Source organism: Octopus sinensis, linkage group LG9 (genome assembly GCF_006345805.1).
Source record: "Octopus sinensis linkage group LG9, ASM634580v1, whole genome shotgun sequence".
NCBI lineage: Eukaryota > Metazoa > Mollusca > Cephalopoda > Octopoda > Octopodidae > Octopus > Octopus sinensis.
This window is the reverse complement of record NC_043005.1, coordinates 73,316,986-73,336,985: the sequence shown is the minus strand read 5'-3', so window position 1 is coordinate 73,336,985 and position 20,000 is coordinate 73,316,986. Positions and strand designations below refer to the sequence as shown.

The window sequence follows — 20,000 nt, the reverse complement described above, 5'->3', positions numbered from 1 at the left end:
TTCCAGCTGAATGAACGGAAGCGACGTAAAAATGAAGCCTCAAAGCCTCCTCTGGTAGAGGAATCGAAAAAGCTACCTTTAGGTTTTGAGTGCAACATCCTGACTACTGGTCTGCGCGCCTTCACTTTATACATAGCATATAATTTATATTTTTTTCGAAATTACCAGATACTTTGTGCACAGTTATTACTATCTATCTATCTAGCGATTGATTGAGCTGTCTCTTCAGAATATTGGCAAGGGCTGCCTGATGGCAGAATCCTTAGCTCCCCGTGCAAAATGGTTAGCAACATTTCGTCCGTCTTAAAGCTCTGAGCTCAAATGCCACCAAGGTAAACTTTGCCTTTCCTTCTCTCGGGGTCAATAAAATAAGTAGCAATTTATATGATTGACTCGCCCCCACCCCCCACTTTCGAAATTGCTGACTTTGTGCCAAAAAACAAACAATATTAGACTTTATTTCCGCTCTGCTGAATTCTTACCACTTTATATGGATTATCTTAATCTATACCTGTGTTTTAGCTTAACTTCTATGATGAGTTACGCATTTATGATGAGTGATTTACACGAGGTGTTTTCGTACGCAAACTATCGAATTCATATCGATGCTCAAATTCCTCTGCTGTCAACATATCCATATTTTTTATTTACTTCTCAAATAAAGCGAAGAATTCTCTAAAATTAGTATAGGTTTTAAAAGTTCAAAAAGCTTGCAAATAATTACAAGCTTAATGCATTTAATGTTTTACTTTGTACGTCTGTCATATGTTGATAATTATTCTCAAATATGATAACTACAAAGTTAAGCTACCAAGGCGATGCTTGCAAATTATACCAGACATCTGTTCTCTATACAAATATCATTATATTAATCACTTCAAAACGCGCCCAAGTCAAATGTATAACTCTCTTTATCTCTCTCTCTCTTTAAATGTATGTATGAGTGTACGAGTGTGTGTATGTCTATATACTTATGTATGTATGTATGTATGTATGTATGTATATATATATATACATATATATGCATGAAAGAAAGCATGGAAGAAAGTTATAAATGTATAATTATGCATAGATAGTATAGTGTGTGTGTGTGTATGTGTGTATATATGTATGTATTTTACCCTTAAAATATATACATATATATACATATTTATATATATTTATATATATACACATATGTATATCTATCTATCTATCTATCTATCTATCTATCTATCTATCTATCTATCTATCTATCTATCTATCTATCTATCTGTCTGTCTTTATCTATCTATATGAGCGCGCGCGTGTGTGTGTGTGTGTGTGTGTGTATGTGTGTGTGTGTAATATTCAATGAATGTCAGACTCAATATGTAGGAACAATATATTGTGGAATGTGTTTGCTTCTTTACTCTCTGAGTTCAAATCTCACACATGCCGAGTTCGCCATTTTCCCATTCATGATGAAAAAAATTCATTGTTGAGAGTTGATGTAATATTCACCATGGCTCAAAATCCTGTTACATTGGATGTCTGGGATGAAATGATCGAAACGACGAAATTAATGATAATTAAAATATTAATTTTTGTATTATTAAGTGCAAATGCTGTTAGGGAAACAGAAAAAAAATGCAAAGTAGCATGTTGAAAGAAGCTTACACAAGCATATATACATGAAGGACCAGACGTGGAAAATATAGAAAGCGAGAGGAGTAGTGAACGGCGTAATATGATGGGGCGCTGAAAAGATCTTGGTTTTTATGGTGTCACGAAAACCTGCTTGCAGGCTCAACCTTCCAAGTACTTTTACTGAAGAACCGCTGCAATAGGTGTCTGAATCAGAGAGGGGATTACCTTGAATACGATCATAATAAACTATTCCTCCTGTATTTTGTTTTACCCAAAGCCAGGAACTTTTCAGTACCCCAGTTGACGGAGTGATAATTTATATAAGGAACTTTTATACTAAAAGAAATAAAAAGGAATTTTATCATGAGACACCAAAATATTGTGTCAACACAAAGTGCTTGTGTCCAAATTGTGATCACCATTCGTTTCTCAGTTCTTATTTCGTTTGGATATTCCTTGTGTGTATGGCATAAATGTTTTCGTTAGAACGATTACAACAAATCTAATTATAAACTCACGCTCACACACGGTGCACACACAATACAAGACATATTCAGAGTTATATTTAGCATTATTTAGTTCAACGGCTTCTTTCACCTTGTAGTTTTCTAACGCTCTTTTTTATACGTTATAGTTTTTTCTTGAATATATTGGGTTGTCCGGGAAGTTCGTGTCGATTTATAGTAGCTTGCCTTTCAACTTATTTTAGAACAAGGTTGAATCCATAAAATAGAATTTGACTACACCTCCATTTAGAGTACAGTTTAAGCCATCTTTCCGTGGAAGAAACCGTATGTTCCTATAACCTGTGTTAACTCTTTATGTTCCTATAACCTGTGTTAACCCTTTAAAATAGAAGATAAGAAAGATCCTTTTCGGCACTTGATGATTTGAGAACCAGACAAAAATTGCTGCAGCTCGGCTAGGATATGTTACCCTACTTTCCATATTCACCAGATATTGCTCCTTCAGATTTCCACTTATTCAGGTCTCTGCGGAATAGTATTAATGGTAAACATTTCAATTGGATGACGTAAAAAGATACCTTGATGAACTCTTTGCCATGAAACCACCTTAATTCTGAGAAGAGGGTATTTTCAAGTTAAAGGAAAGATGGAGACGCATTGTGCAACAAAATGGTTCATATTTGGTTGATTAAAAATGTAATGCCAAGTATTTATTGACCTTTTTCTTCCCTTTAAAAATCGGCACGAACTTTCCGGACAACCCAATAGTTTCTTCTTCACAGAAGTCCAACTCCACCATACACTTTTTAACTTTCTTTGTTTTGAGTCTCTTTTTTTTCCGTATTTTCATGAAGTCTGCATTTTCCTATCAACCGGCTGTGTTTCATTCTAATCCTCGTAAGTGAACGTACTAGTGCGATTGTGACGTGGGAGTGCATTACTCATTGTTTCGTATAGGATTTTGTTAACTTCGTTGATCCATTGTCTATGCGTTTTGAAGGTAGGCTAGGGGCGTTTCAGTTTCATAGCTTCCACCTAATAATAAAGATTGGTCACTTTCACGGCTCTTGCCTAGTCTCGCCTCTGAATCGCCAATAAATCCATTGCTTCTTTTGATGCTTTTCTTGTCTTTCCTGTGCAGAAAAATTTAGATGAGCTTTTCTGACAAACGTGAAACGAAGCGGTCGACCTTGAATACTGAACGTTCACGTGTTTGTTTCAGCATAATCTACCGGACACATTTCTAGTATTGTTTTTAATCTGAGTCGATAAATAAAGTACGTTCCTTATATATTAGTCAATTATTGTTTCTGTGCTTTTTTTCTAATTCTGGTTGGAGTCAAACGCAGAGAACAATAAGCATCGTTAGATTGAAAAGTGGCAGAGGTATGCTGTATATCACGATAGTGTCCTTACGAATTGAGAACCCAACACAATATAAACATACCAACATATATACATAAATACATACGTATTGTTGAGTGCAGCCCGCGGCATTTACTGTCCAAAACGCATTTTCTCTCCTAATATTTCCATGCTGTTATTTATAGCTTTATCTGCATCAGGATCCATTGTTTTAAACAAAAATTCTATAGTTATATATATATATACACTCATTTATATATATACATATATATATATATATATGTATATATAGAAATTCGGGGTGAGACTTGATATATAAGCACCTGTGTATACCGTTTGGTGGTGTAGGTGGTGGAGTAAATTGATCAAATAAAAATAAAAATAAAACAAAAATAAAAACATGAGGCGATGTTTTTTTTATTTTTATTTTTATTTTGATCAATTTATATGTATATATATATATATATATATATATATATATATATATATAATATACATATATAAAAAAATATATACACACATATATATATATATGTGTGCTTCCTAGCTTATATGGTTCCAGGTTCACTCCCACTGCATGTCATTTTGAGCAAGTGTCTTTTATTATAGCTCGGGCCGATCAACGCCTTGTGAGTAGATTTGGTAGACAGAACTGAAAGAAAACTGTCGTATATACATTATATTATATATATATATTATATATATATATATATATATATATATATATATATATATATATATATGGAGTGGCTGTGTGGTAAGTAGCTTGCTAAACAACCACATGGCTCCAGGTTCAGTCCCACTGCGTGGCATCTTGGGCAAGTGTCTTCTGCTATAGCCCCGGGCCGACCAATACCTTGTGAGTGGATTTGGTAGACGGAAACTGAAAGAAGCCTGTCGTATATATGTATATATATATATATATGTATGTGTGTGTATGTGTTTGTGTGTCTGTGTGTGTGTGTGCGTAGTTTGTGTGTGTGTTGTGTGTGGTTTGTGCGTGTGCATGAGTATATGTGTACTAGCGTGTAGGTGCGAATGTCAGATGACTTTTTGAGAGAAAAATGATCGTTTCATTAGGAGCAAGGAGATTGCTAGAAATATTTATGCCTGCAACAAAATACCTTTTAATGTAAAAGATCGGGGCCAATTTTCTTTTTTTTTTTCTCTTTGTGTTACAACCTCGCACTTTCAATTTCGCCACTCATTCCTCTCCGCTCGACCGAGGAAAACGATATAAATGTCCATTCCTCTGTGATCAACAAATAATAATAATAATAATAATAATAATAATAATAATAATAATAATAATAATAACAATAATAATAATAATAATAATAATAATAATAATAATAATAATAATAATGATGCAGTACCAGACAGTGGCTCTCATGGCTTTTGATCTTAACTGATTGGAAGTGTTATCATGTTCATTGTTTTGTCTTGGTATAAAAGATGGGCTACAGCAAATATTCTGCTCAATACCACAGATTTGCTTGTCAGTTGTTTGACCTTAACCAGTTGAGCATGTCCCTTAGTGACTGACGATATGTGCATCTCTGATCACGAGCAGAAGTAGTGGGGGAGCATCATAGCCATGTGTTGAGAGGGATTGTTTGGGGTTTGAATAATTCACCTCTGGAAACATGGGTGGTTTTTTCAACATCCTTAAACAACCCTTATTCAGGGACCGTTTGAGCGGGATGGGCTACTCAACCTGAAGAAAATTCTAACTGGGCCCCACCTGCAAGGTCATGTGCTGTTTATCTTGATATGAGATCACCATGTCGCGCACATATTGTTGTGATGCATGTGTCTGGTGTACCCTTATCAGACGGGTAGTCATGATGGGTATATTGGGCTTCGTATATTTTACCCCAGTGTCACTTTGATGGCATGAACTGCTCTCTCACTCAATAATAATAATAATAATAATAATAACCAAAATATAATGCGAACGAATTTATTGATTATACGCTTAACTTAATAGAGAATACAACACACTCTCTAGCTTACATCATGAAAATAAAAAGGATAAATTAATGTTATATTGGGTAAATTTATCCAATACACTGTCTAAAAAATATAAAAGATGGAATAGAATGCCAGAAGTACAATCGAGAAAGGAGCATGTTTTGCGATAACAAAATCTCTTTTCATTCGTCGTCTGCAATCAATGTAACATCTAAGTCTTCTATTAGCTCTTTAACCTAATTGTAAACTGGTTACTTGGATACATGAGATCTAGCTAAAATATCTATTAATTCTTCTCACCTATCCATTTGCTGTTGTCCTCGTTGTCATCTCTGATTAAGCTAACCTTTGACCAAATACGTTCTAACCGTCTCCGACTAACCTGACCTCGTACAACTCAGACTGCCTTATGTAATATGTCATTCTAGTTCTTTAAGAGATATGGTGGGATGAGAAGGATGTTCCAACAGATCGAATGATCAAATATTAGCGTTTTTATTTGTCGAGCTAACGACATACTCGATTAAGTGAATTTGGCTTTTGGAATAAAAAGTAGATTCTTTACGCTGCAACAGGAAGACATTTCACGAAAGAATTAGCAAACATTTCAGTAATAATGTAAGTCACTAAAATAAACACTGACATTAACATGTACGAGGGGGTGCTGAAAAATTCCTCTAAAAGAGTAAAAGTGTGTATATGTATATATATATATAGTTAATAATATCAGGATAAAAAAAAATTTAGACATTTCTACTACCAGTAGCCTAGCGTAAAAAAAATTAGTCAATAGACTATATATCTATATATTATTGATATAAAATACAGTATACATTAAAACACATTAAGAGGCTTCCATAATAGGAATCCTTTACGCTAGAAAGAACAGTGGTTTGGACTTTAACTGTCTTTCTAGCGTAATGGATTCCTATGATGGAAGCCTCTTAATGTGTTTTAATGTATACTGTATTTTATATATATATGAAATATGTATTTATATATATATATATATATATATATATATATATATATATATATATATATATATATAGTGCATTTTTTCTTTATATATATATAGTGCTTTTTTCTTTCGTTTCTTTTAACTGTTCAGTCATTTGACAGCAGCCATGTTGGAGCACTGCGTTTAGTCGAACAAATCAACCCTGTTCTTTTTCTTTGTAACTCTCGTGCCTATTCTATCAGTCTCTTTTACCGAACCGCTATATACGGGGACGTAAACACGCCAACATCTGCTGTCAAGGGACGTGAGAGACAAACACAGAGACACACATACATAATACATAACATACATACATACATATATATATATATATATATATATATATATATATATATATATATATATATATATACGAAGGGCTTCTTTCAGTTCCCGTCTACCAAAACCACTTACAAGGCTTTGGTCGGCGTGAAGTTATAGTAGAAGACACTTGCCCAACGTGTTAAACAATGGAATTGAACCCGGAACCATGTGGTTGGGAAATGAGGAGAGGTTCTGGCATGTTAAGCAGACGTGAAGAGTATTCTTTTACTCTTTTACTTGTTTTAGTTATTTGACTGTGGCCATGATGGAGCACCGCCTTTAGTCGAGCACATCGACCCCGGGACTTATTGTTTGTAAGCCTAGTACTTATTCTATCGGTCTCTTTTGCCGAACCGCTAAGTTACGGGGAATCAAACACACTAGCATCGGTTGTCAAGAGATGTTGGGGGGACAGACACAGACACACAAACATATACACACGCACATACACCCCCACATATATATATATAAACGACGGGCTTCTTTCAGTGTCCGTCTACCAAATTCACTCCCAAGGCTTTGGTTGGCCCGCGGTTATAGTAGATTACACTTGCCCAAAGTGCCACGCACTGGGAATGAACCCTGAACCCTGCAGTTCGTAAGCCAACTACTTACCACACAGCCACTCTTACGCCTATATGGCAAACATCTGCGAAAAGCTGGTAGTTTGGAGACAAAATATTTGACCCTGAGCGAACTGTTGGGAACTTTTATTCAACGTAACTATTTTTCAGAAATTGCGACAATAATTTACTTTGATTAACTTTTGCCAGTCATAATCTTAGAGAATGCATGACCAGCAAAATTTCATATTTCAGTAAAAAAATTATCAAGAATCTGCTTATGTGTATTCTATATTCCGTGTGTATGAAATCATGATGGCGATGTTGCCTTCATATATGCTGAAAGTGTTTTGTTGTATTTCTGAGCAGAACACTTTGATCTGACTTTATCAATTCATCAGTTTGAAAGAGATGATAGTGCTCCTGAAGGAAAATCAACACCGATACTCAGTTATTCTTTGAGTCATGTTTCCGATACCGAAAGCTCCTGCAAAGTTTATTATATTGTAAAATCACGAGGGATCAATGAATGATTCAATTATAATTTATGTTTCTCGAAATGCATTTTATTGATTACTCTCTTCTATTCAAAATTTTGTTTATAACGATATTGGTCTCGAGACGTGCAATACCTGCAGAAATAATGGTTCGTATTCACCGACCATACAATAAGGGTTGGTCATTATCTGTCTATAGAGAGGAGAATTCAAGAGAAATTACAGGCATTTGTTGCTTTCTGATAATCTATAGGAAACTATCAGTGAAATCGTCTTTGTGTGATGTTAAAGTTATTGATACCGCTGCAAACAGTTTTATAGAATAATAGCCAGATAAAACGCAGTAACCTGACAACTTCAAGATATTGAAGTGTTTTCTTCAATGCATTATTATGTATACACTCTTTTGAATGGCTCCCAGTATTATCTTGATGCCTTTGGACTATTGCACTACACCTTCTGAATGCACTTTAATATTTAAGTAACTGCATAGTGGAAAGAGGTACGATAGACATTTAATGCATACATATACCATTTTATCCATTTTTATTTTATATCTTGTTATTACTCAAAATAATAAAAGCGCCAATTAATGTCATCGTGGACGGTCATTGACACAAGTCCAAACACAACGAAAGTAGATATAACAGTATGCGCGTATTTTAAATGCCATGGCTCAGATGAACTTTCCATGATGTAATTCTTTCAGTTTCAAAATACAATGAAGTCTTTTGATAAGCAAGTACAGCTTCAAAATTAGTATTTAAGATTCCCCATTCATTCTATATGCTAGTTATTCAATGTGCTCCATTCCAAAGATGTATTCAATCGAGCACTGCCGAGGCATAGATTTTACCAAGATGTTACAGCACTTTCGAAAACATCATTGTACTGGCTGTAATTTAAAGAGGCCATATCCCTCTAGATAAGATTGACCTTCTCTTCATCAAAAGATATCATTCCGGTCATTAAGATCGATGTTGTAGATTAAAATCGTATTAGTTAACAACGACATATTTTAATATATTGATTGAAATTATCATTAACAACGAATACATATATCACGGATCAATATGCTTGTGATAATTATCTTGGTGATCAATGTTATTTTTGTTTTTATGTATATATATGTATATATATATAATATATATATATATATATATATATATATGTGTGTGTGTGTGTGGTGTGTGTGTGTGTGTTTGTTGTGTGTCTGTGTGGTATAAGTATGAATGACATTGTATAAATCAATACCTTAATAATTATTTCCTCGCAGTTCATTTGCTCTGGTTTTGGTAACTCTGGCATAAACTTGTCAAAGGTCTTTACTCTTTTGAGGAATGTCAGACTAATCGATTAATCCACTTATCATTGTTTCTACATTGCAAGCTAAAAAGATATAGCATAATAGATATTCCTAGCAAGTATAATTTAAGCTCTGGTTTCGAATTCTGGTCGATGATATTAAATTACATCTTCATGTACATAGCTAATACTGTTGAACCGAGCCACAGTGAATTAGAGAAGGTATTAAGCAGAATGGAAAGATAATAAATTCAATTATGCTTGATAAATTAATGGAAACTAATATGGAGAACCTACCTCAAAGTTATTTTCACCGGATCAAACAGCTCTAAGCCCGATCATTCATCAGTTCAAGTCCAATCTTCATGTTCTTTTGCCCAAGACAATCGCTTCTTGTTCACCTCAGACAGTCACGGTTTATTTCTAGCCTTACATTCTTTGAGAGAGAGAGAGAGGGGGAGGGAGGGAAAGAGAAAGAGAGAGAGAGAGAGCTGTGAGACAAATAGAGGGATACAGATAGATTTTGTCTGACATACATATGCACTCGCACATGTATATCTATCTATCTATCTATCTATCTATCTATCTATCTACCTACCTACCTACCTACCTATCTATCTATCTATCTATCTACCTAACTATCTATCTATCTATCTATCTATCTATCTATCTATCTATCTATCTATCTATCTATCTATCTGTCTGTCTGCCTATCTACCTCTCCCTATATATTCTATATATTCTAATCGCTCTCTCTCTCTCTCTCTCTCTCCATCTATATATACATAATACATTTAGTAATTGCTGTGTCTGTTTACTTTCTGAGTTCAAATCACGCCGTTGTTATAAAATTAAATCAAGGGCATATATTCCATTTGAGGATTTTTTCCTACATCCAAGTTAAGTTGGAACTTCAAATTGATATTCGTTACAAAAGTTGCCTCCGTTGTAAATAGCTAATATATACACATCCAGCCATCTTTTTGAGACATCATTGTTAAAGTACATCAGTTTAATGTGTTAAACTCTATCGGTTTGGGTGATTTTCGATCTGACATTCGGTGGCAGGGTACATGTAGCTGACGAAGAGCAAATTTTTCCGTGAACAACGATCCCGTCCGCAGCTTCTGAGAAAATCTCGTCTGCTGATACGATGAGTTCTCTTTTAGCACTTAACATCTATATGAGGTGGGATTATTTCTCAGAACGATTACTGCAGCCTATGTAATTCAAAACAACATATCCAAATTAAACTGGATATGCAAATATCTATCTATCTATCTATCTATCTATCTATCTATCTATCTATCTATCTATCTATCTATCTATCTATCCATCATCTATCTATCTATCTATCTATCTATCTATCTATCTATCTATCTATATATATATAAGGACAATAGGGATGAAAACATCCAATCTTTCATTGACTCTACTGTTTAATACCGAAGTTTGTAGAGAAAAACCTTACAAATCACATGGGTATATATGAAACTTATAAAAGAGACTGAATTCAGTCTTTTCTTGGATTTGTGAATCCTCATATACAAAAATTACATTGAAGAGATTCTTACCCACAAACAATGGATTTTTATAATTCTATTATGGGTAGGAATGGAAACAATTGTGTGTAATTTGTATTAAATATTTATCATTTATTATGGCGGTGAGCTGGCAGAAACGTTAGCACGCCGGGCGAAATGCTCAGTGGTATTTCGTCTGCAGTTCCGTTCTGAGTTCAAATTCCACCGAGGTCGACTTTGCCTTTCATCCTTTCGGGGTCGATAAATTGAGTACCAGTTACGCACCAGGTTCGATGTAATCGACTTAATCCGTTTTTCCTCTCTGTGTTTAGCCCCTTGTGGGTAGTAAAGAAATAGGTATTTCGTCTGCCACTACGTTCTGAGTTCAAATTCCACCGAGGTCAATTTTGTCTTTCATCCTTTCTGGGTCGCTTAAATAAGTACCAGTTACGCACTGGGATGGATGTAATCGGCTTAATCCGTTTTTCTGTCTTTGTTTGTCCCCTCTGTGTGTAGCCCCTTATGGGTAGTAAAAAAAATAGGTATTTCGTCTGCCGCTACGTACTGAGTTCAAATTCCGCCGAAATCCACTTTGCCTTTCATCCTTTCGGGGTCGTAAATTAAGTCCCTGTTGCGTACTGGAGTCGATCTAATCAACTGGCCCTCTCTCCCAAAATCTCGGGCCTTGTGCTTAGAGTAGAAAAGAATATTCATTATATTATAATAAAAATATATTATATTATTAAATTTGAATTGACAATTCTATATATTCATTTCTATATATATATTAATATATATACATTCATGTGTGTTTATATGTATGTGCTTATAGACTTTTACATGTGTATGTGTGTATGTGTATATGCATAGGTGTATATAGGTACATTCATATGTGTGTGTATGTGTGTGTGTGTGTGTAGGTAGTTATGTGTTTGTAATGTTTATATGCATGTGTGTATGTAGTCCAGATACTCACGTTTGTATTATGCACACATATGCACGCACCTCTCTCGCAACCACACACTCACACGCACACACTCTCTCTCTCACACACACACACAAACACACTACGCTCTCTCACACACGCTTTGATGGTGGTAGAGAAAGAATTTTCTGAGGACGTGTAGAAGACGAGAGCATTATGAAACCACCAAACAAAACAGGATGTTATTACTGACTCCGTTGGCGAGACAAACTAAATGGAAATAGTCTGACAAAGTAAAAATAAGTAAATAAATTAATAAAAGAACCTGACCCATAAAGTGTAGTTGATCAATGGTCATTATTAACACATTATCTAGCTGCTAGATGAGATATTAATTTCTATTAAAATCTCATTCAGCAACCAGGTTGGGAATGTGACGAAGGTTATTTGCGAATAACTACATTTCCCCGTAATAACTGCTTACCTAAAGAAATTTATATAATCAATACTGATAACAGAATATATATTTTCGCCGGTGTACAGTCATGAAGAGAATTAATTACTTACATAGCAGCTGGGGAATTCTTTACATTGCAGAAGTGTGGTTTAAAAAGGTGAGTTATCGTAATAAAGTTAATCTTCATCAAATGGATCGTTTTAATTTGGCTTCTGAACAATGCGATCTGGCTTACGTTAATGCCCGAATGATCAAAGCTATTTAATACGCTGTCTTCCATTTTTATTCTGTTTTTGGCGCTGTGATGACAGTTTTCGATCAGCAAAGATAAGTCGAACCGTTCTATTCTATGCTAAAGTTTGCCCAGTTTTATAGTTATATAGATTATGATCCTGTTGATCGAAATCAAGAAACTGGAAACTGTGCTTGCATTTTAGGTGTTATAGCTGTGGTTATGCAACACATATACATACATTAACATATGCATACATACATACATGCATTTATACATACAAGCACACGTACCTTTATGCATACAAATATATATCTGTATATACTTATATGTATATATGTAAAGTGGAGGCGCAATGGCCCAGTGGTTAGGGCAGCGGACTCGCGGTCGTAGGATCGCGGTTTCGATTCCCAGACCGGGCCTTGTGAGTGTTTATTCAGCAAAAACACCTAAAAGCTCCACGAGGCTCCGGCAGGGGGTGGTGATCCCTGCTGTACTCTTCCACCACTCTTTCTCCCACTCTTTCTTCTGTTGGCCTGCTCGCTTAGCCAGCGGGGTGGCGTCATTCGAAGGCTAAAACAATGCGAACGCATTGTGACCAGCGATGTGTAACAACATCTGATGGTCTGGTCGGTCACGTGATCACGTGATATATGTAAAAGTATATGCGTATATATACATGTATGAGTGTGTGTGTGCGTATGTGTGTGTCTATGAAGGCGCGTGGCTTAGTGGTTAGGGACATTCGGCTTATGATCGTAAGGTCGTGAGTTCAATTCCCGGCGGCGCGTTGTGTCCTTGAACAAGACACTTTATTTCACGTTGCTCCAGTCCAGTCAGCTGGCAAAAATGAGTAGTACCTGTATTTCAAAGGGCCAGCCTTGTCACACTCTGTCACGCAGAATCTCCTCGAGAACTATGTTAAGGGCACAGAGATTTCAGATCAAATTTACTTGGGTTATGTGTGACTTTATTGAAACGGAAAATTTGAGTGTTTAAGTTTCGCAGTTTTGTTGTGGGGAGTGGAGTAAGGTGCATGTCCTAGTGATCAGGGTGTTGCGGTCACGGTCGAGAGATCGTAGGTTCAATTCCTGAATTATGCCGTGCGTAGGTGTTCTTGAACAAAACACTTCATCTCATGTTGTTTTTCCATCACTTCGACATCTGATACCTGGTGGTACACTCTGCACCTGTCCAGGCTACGTCGATTTAATTTAGAGTGGGAGCTAATATGCAGCACATAAATTTGATCACAATAAACCAGTTATCACCAACCCTTTTATTAAAAATAAGTTTTCCCACGGACCCCTTTTAATATGCTTATCCTTGTGTATATATTTATAAATGAAATTCTGAATTTAGTTCACGGACTCCACTACTGCCTTTCCGGACTACCAGGGGTCCGCTGACCCCAGGCTGGGAACCAGTGCTATAATCAAATCAGTTGTGCAGTCGAGTTACTGCCATATATATATATGTATATATTATATATATACGTATGTAAGTTTGTATGTATGTATGTATGTATGTATGTATGTATGTATGTATGTATGTATGTATGTATGTATGTATGTATGTATATACATATAGGTGTGCATGCTTATGGAAACCAGTTAATGGATCTGGTCTATTTGTGTGCATGACTGAACGAGTATATGAATGTGTGTATGTGTTATGCGTGTTTATTGATATGCAAATTGTGTGGCCAATTAGAAATTTAAGTTGAATTTTATTTTCAGAAATCAACTTTGAACTAAATTCTTAAGAGTGCGGACAATATATTTGTGAATATATGCGTGTAAATGAAATATGTAAATATGTAAATAAGTAAAGGAAATTTTAATTCTTGAAATAATAGGAAATGAAACTGAATTGTATTGACAGCGAGGTCAGAAACGTGCCAGTCTCTGTAAATTCAAAATCAAAATCATTAAAGTATGAAAGTGTCATAATGGAAATGTGTGTGTAATTTGTAAGGGTTGTGTCGGTGGTGAAGTCATTTGGATTTAAGAATGGAGTTGAGGCTTTCAAACGTAAGGGTCTAGGATATGTTGGTATGAGAGTGGGCGTACACATGTATGACTGATGTGCTTGTGATTCATAGATGCACTTATCTTGTTGGGCAAATTACTAAATCTCATTATGGGATAAATTCTAATCAGTGAAGTCAAATGTCTATAATTTGTTTTAAATTCTAAAGCTAGGATTTGAATCACAATGTCGGCGAGGGATATGTGATAATAAAGAAAAGGTAGAAATGTGAATATAATAGTATATACACATATGTTTATGTCTACGTTCATACATACATACATACATTCATACATACATACGTACATACATACATATATACGTATGTGTATATATCTATGTATATATATATATATGTGTGTGTGTCTGTGTGTGTCAGCGTGTGTGAGTGTTTGCGTGCGTGTTTGCGTGCGTCTCTTACTTTTTTACTCTTTTACTTGTTTTAGTCATTGACTACGGCTATGCTGGAGCACCGCCTTTAGTCGAGCAAATCGACTCCGGGACTTTGTAAGCCTAGTACTTTGTAAGTCAAGTACTTATTCTATCGGTCTCTTTTTGCTGAACCGCTAAGTTACGGGGACGAAAATACACCAGAATCGGTTGTCAATCGATGTTGGGGAGACAAGCACAGACACAGAAACATACACACACACACACACACGCACACACACATATATATATATATATATACGATGGGCTTCTTTCAGTATCTGTCTACCAAATCCACTCACAAGGCTTTGGTCGGCCCGAGGCTATTATAGTAGAAAACATTTGCCCAAGGTGTCACGCAATCGGAATGAACCCGGAACCATGTGGTTGGTAAGCAAGCTACTTACCACACAGCCACTCCTGCACCTATCCACACAGCCACTCCTGCACCTATCCACACAGCCACTCCTGCGCCTATGTGTGTATTTATATATATATGAATGTGTGTGTGTGTATGCATGTTTGGGTGTATTTGTGTGCACGTAAATGAAACGAAGACGAAGTAAGAGAAATAACTCAGTGTAACTCATGGAATTTATTTGTACAAGAAAGAGAAAATAGGTTTTGTTAGGTACCGTACAAGAGAGATTCCTGATTTATTGAAATCAGGTCAACTTCCAGGGAAGGTAACGCAATCAATCGCTTGCAACAAGGACAAAAAAGGAAAGAAAAATGTGGGGTGAGGGAGATAATATTAAAGTTGGTGTGGTGGTGAACCCTGCTGTACTCTTTCACCACAACTTTCTTTCTTCCTGTTTCTGTTGTACCTTTATTTCAAAGGGCCAGCCTTGCCACACTCTGTGTCACGCTGAATATCCCCGAAAACTACGTTAAGGGTACACGTGTCTGTGGAGTGCTCAGCCACTTGCACATTAATAAATGAACTGCTACGTTACTGGTGCCAAGCTGTATTGGCCTTTGCTTTTCCCTTGGATAACATCGGTGGCGTGGAGAGGGAAACTAGTATGCGTGAGCGACTGCTGGCCTTCCATAAACAACCTTGCCCAGACTTGTGCCTCGGAGGGTAACCTTCTAGGTGCAATCTCATGGTCATTCATGACCGAAGGGGGGCCACAACAACTGATATCACATAACGCCAGAAGTCTGATTTTCTGGAGACAAGCGGACAGTTGCGGACATGTGTTTCGGCTTTAAAAACCATCATCACAGCAGCTGCCCTACCTTATTGTCAGGAAATCAGATATTGTATATAAGGACACACGTACACACAAGAAGGAGAGGAAGAGAGAGTGTGTAAGTGTGTGTATGTGGAATAGGTTACATAAATATAAATTTGTTCATACAGTTTTCGAAAACAAATTTTAACATTTAAACTCTCTTTAAACGTTAATCACACAATAGGGTATACATTATAGAAATGAAACCTTATCTGGTGCTATTTAAAGTCGCACATAAAATATAAACCCACAGGTTTCATGTACAAACAATTTTTCAGCTGAAACTATGTAACCAATAAAAGCTTCGAACATTGATTTATGATGCAAGAAGAATACAATAATTAATAATAATAATAATAATAATAATAATAATAATAATAATAATAATAATAATAATAGTGTATTTTTCAAAATTGGAAACCCTAGATGAATTTTGTGAGAAAAATTGATAGCTGCTTGAATTGATAGCTGCTGAGATATCTGCGTATATGTTTTTAGTGCCAAAAGTGATTTTATATAGGCATACGTTTATCAGATTTGTCTATGGTTTCAGATATTGAAGCTGAAACATAAAATAGTTTAAGCGTAGATAATTCAGCGTTAACGTTATACATCGTGTTTAATCAACCATTTCAGATGTTTATTCCGACAAAAATCCGTTAATTCACACAAACAATTAAGTTTATCTCTGTTCTGAAATCAGAATATTTACTTCAGTGTTGTATCTTTAATCCTCGGAGATTTCAGATACTACAAACAAAAGAGAAATGTATCTTACAAAAGAATAACACAAATGTTAAGAGATTCTACGTTTCCAAAGAAAGAAACTGAGAGTGAGAGACTTGAAAGAGGGAAGAATGAGAGAGAGAAAGAAAAATATTGGTTGTAAATATAAAGAAGAGGAGTGACGAAAGAGAATTACTCCACTTACAGAACTAATTAAACGGAATGGAAAGAAATGTAGACACTTCCAATTAGGTATAGAAAAGCACAATACTAGAAAAAGCAAACATACATTTTGCATAACAGATACAATAGACAGCGATTTTATTATGATGGATAAAAACATATATATCTATGGATGATGTATGTGTAATGTATATGTATGTATGTAATATATATATATATAAATGTATGTATATTATATATATATATATATATATATATATATATATATATATATATATATAATATATATATATATAATTGTATATATATATAATATATATATATATATATATATAATATATAATATACAAATGTATATATATATATATATTATATATAAATGTATATATATATATATATATGTATACATATATATATATATAGATAGATGTATAGATTATATATATATATATTGTACGTATAAATATACTATATATATAATGTTCATTTGATATTTTATATATATGTATTATATATACATATATACATATGTGTGTGTCTGTACGTATAAATATATATATGTGTGTGTGTGTGTGTGTGCTATGTATTGTTCGAACTGAGATTAACGTTTCATTGTTAAGAAGAATAAAGTAATGCTTTTGCTGTAGCCCTCAGAGTAATTAATTAATTGGTTACGTAGATGTTATTCATTCAGAACCCCTCCTGAGACACTTAAGTACAAAGAAACAAATTTGCACGCACACACACACACGTATATATCCGCACACAGATGCACACATATTCTAACACACATACAAACAACTAAATAGAAATTTACACATTCCCAAAAAAACACATCCGTGTAACGTCATAACTCCTGAGACACGAAATTATATTAACATCCGTGTATAGCATGCGAGGATATGGAGACTTAACTAAATAGAGAAGACACGTTAATATATAATATAAGAGAAAAATCACAATTATGAATATTGATTTTTTTTTCTTCATATCTGAAATATTATAAAACATAATTACGGGAATGGCGTATATGTAGCTCTCCAGATCTATTGTATAATAACTAAATATTTTCCGGCTTGATAACAACTAAAACCAGCAAACTATGATGATATTTTAAATGAGGAATCATATACTGTAAGTTTCTCGCGATCTGCTATGCCGGTATTAAGTCAGGTGGCCCTAGATTATACGTTGATAAACGAAACACATCAAAGAACTTACACGAAACATACACAATTGCGGATACAAAGGCTTAGATATACGCAGGCAGATACATAAACACACATACAAGACACACGTTAACATACATAAGTATGTGTGTGTGCATATATATATATATATATGTATATATATATATATAATATATATATATATATATATATATATATATATATATCATACATACATACACATACATATATATATATATATTACATATACATATACATAATATATATATATATACATGCACATACATATATATATATATATACATATACATATATATATATATATGCACATGTATATATATACATATATATATACATATATACTAAATATATATGACTACACATATATATATACATATACATGTACGTATATGTTGATATATACAAGAATACAATATACATACACACACACATATATACACATAGATAGACAGACAAACAGACAAACATATAGATAGATGGATAGATAGATAGATGGATAGGTAGATAGATAGATAGATAGATAGATAGATAGATAGATATATAGATATATATGGTTGTGTGGGGGCTTTTGTGTATGTATTTAAGTATGTATGTAAGTGTTCAAAATGTCTGAACGAACGAGATATTGTGATATCATCTTATCGATGCTTGATGACGTAGGTAAATACGCTATGGATATTTCATTGCGTTTCTGGGTATTGCCTTTTACTTTGAAGTACAGCAGTTCATTGAGCTGTCAATAACAGGCACCGTATTATCAGGAAACATTATTAATCTCATGACTATGCGTGGAAAGAAAGACGAAGCCATTGTAGCGTTGTCTTTTCTGAAAAGAAAAGAAGAAAAAAAAGCATCAATTTATTTCGTTCGAGATGAAATTCCATCCTGTTTGTATTCACTATTCCATCATTATAGGCTCAGTTTCGGTTTGTCTTCGATTCAATTTAATTATATCTACTTTTATTTCACGTTCTAGTCGCTGTGAAATAACACAATAACAATATATAGTAATATAATAGCAAAAACTGCAGACTAATATTAACAATAAAACAAGTAATGATAAATGAATATAGACGCAGACACGAACGTGGAAGAAAAGATTGAAGTATGCAGAGGGTATTTAAAGGAGGTAGCCTAGAATGTAACCAAGCGAATGAGAATGATAAGTTTAAGGGCTTCTGGGACTTCATTGTAGAGAAAAAAAATGAAATCCAAGAAAGATGACCAGATAGTACCATTCTTGACTAGGTGTCAAAAGAATGCCACCGTCATAGACGTAGTTGTGTCTAATTATATAAATGTAGTGATCAAAGAAGAGGAGAATATAGAAGAATTCGGTAATTTTGCTTGGAAAATGCGAAGACTGTAGAGCGCTTTTGCAAGAGTGATCGAAGTAATCATAAACGGACTAGATACCATTACCCAGAGACTTGGTATTTATCTTGTTGAGATTGTTGTAACTAAGAGACGTTAATACAGAAGTCTGTTCAATTAGAAAAACAAGGATCGTTCGAAAGGGTCTCGAGAAACTGGTTATGACAGGTATTAAGGACATTTATTCCAAAAATAGCACACAAGATGTTGATGAGGATGATGATGATGATAATAATAATAGCAATAATAATAATAATAATAATAATAATTATAGTAGATGCCCTGCTGCAGTACCAGACAGTGGCTCTCATGGCTCCTGATCTTTACTGATGTTATCAATGTACGTTGTTATAAAAGATGGGCTACAGCAAATATTCTGCTCTATACCACAGATTTGCTTGTCAGTTGTTTGACCTTAACCAGTTGAGCATGTCCCTTAGTGGCTGATGACATGTGTATCTCTGATCACGAGCAGAAGTAGAGGGGCAGTATCATGGCCATGTGTTGAGTAGCATTCTTAGAGGGTTGAATAATTTGCCTCTGGAAACATGGGTGTTTCGTTCAACAT

The 20,000-nt window shown here is 34.7% G+C and overlaps 1 protein-coding gene across 3 annotated transcripts in view; it reads left to right on the top strand.

Annotated features, from left to right (window-relative positions):
• The window catches only part of LOC115215745 (adrenocorticotropic hormone receptor-like), a 447,707-nt gene that overhangs the window by 228,915 nt on the left and 198,792 nt on the right, over positions 1–20,000 (top strand). The window lies entirely within an intron of this gene.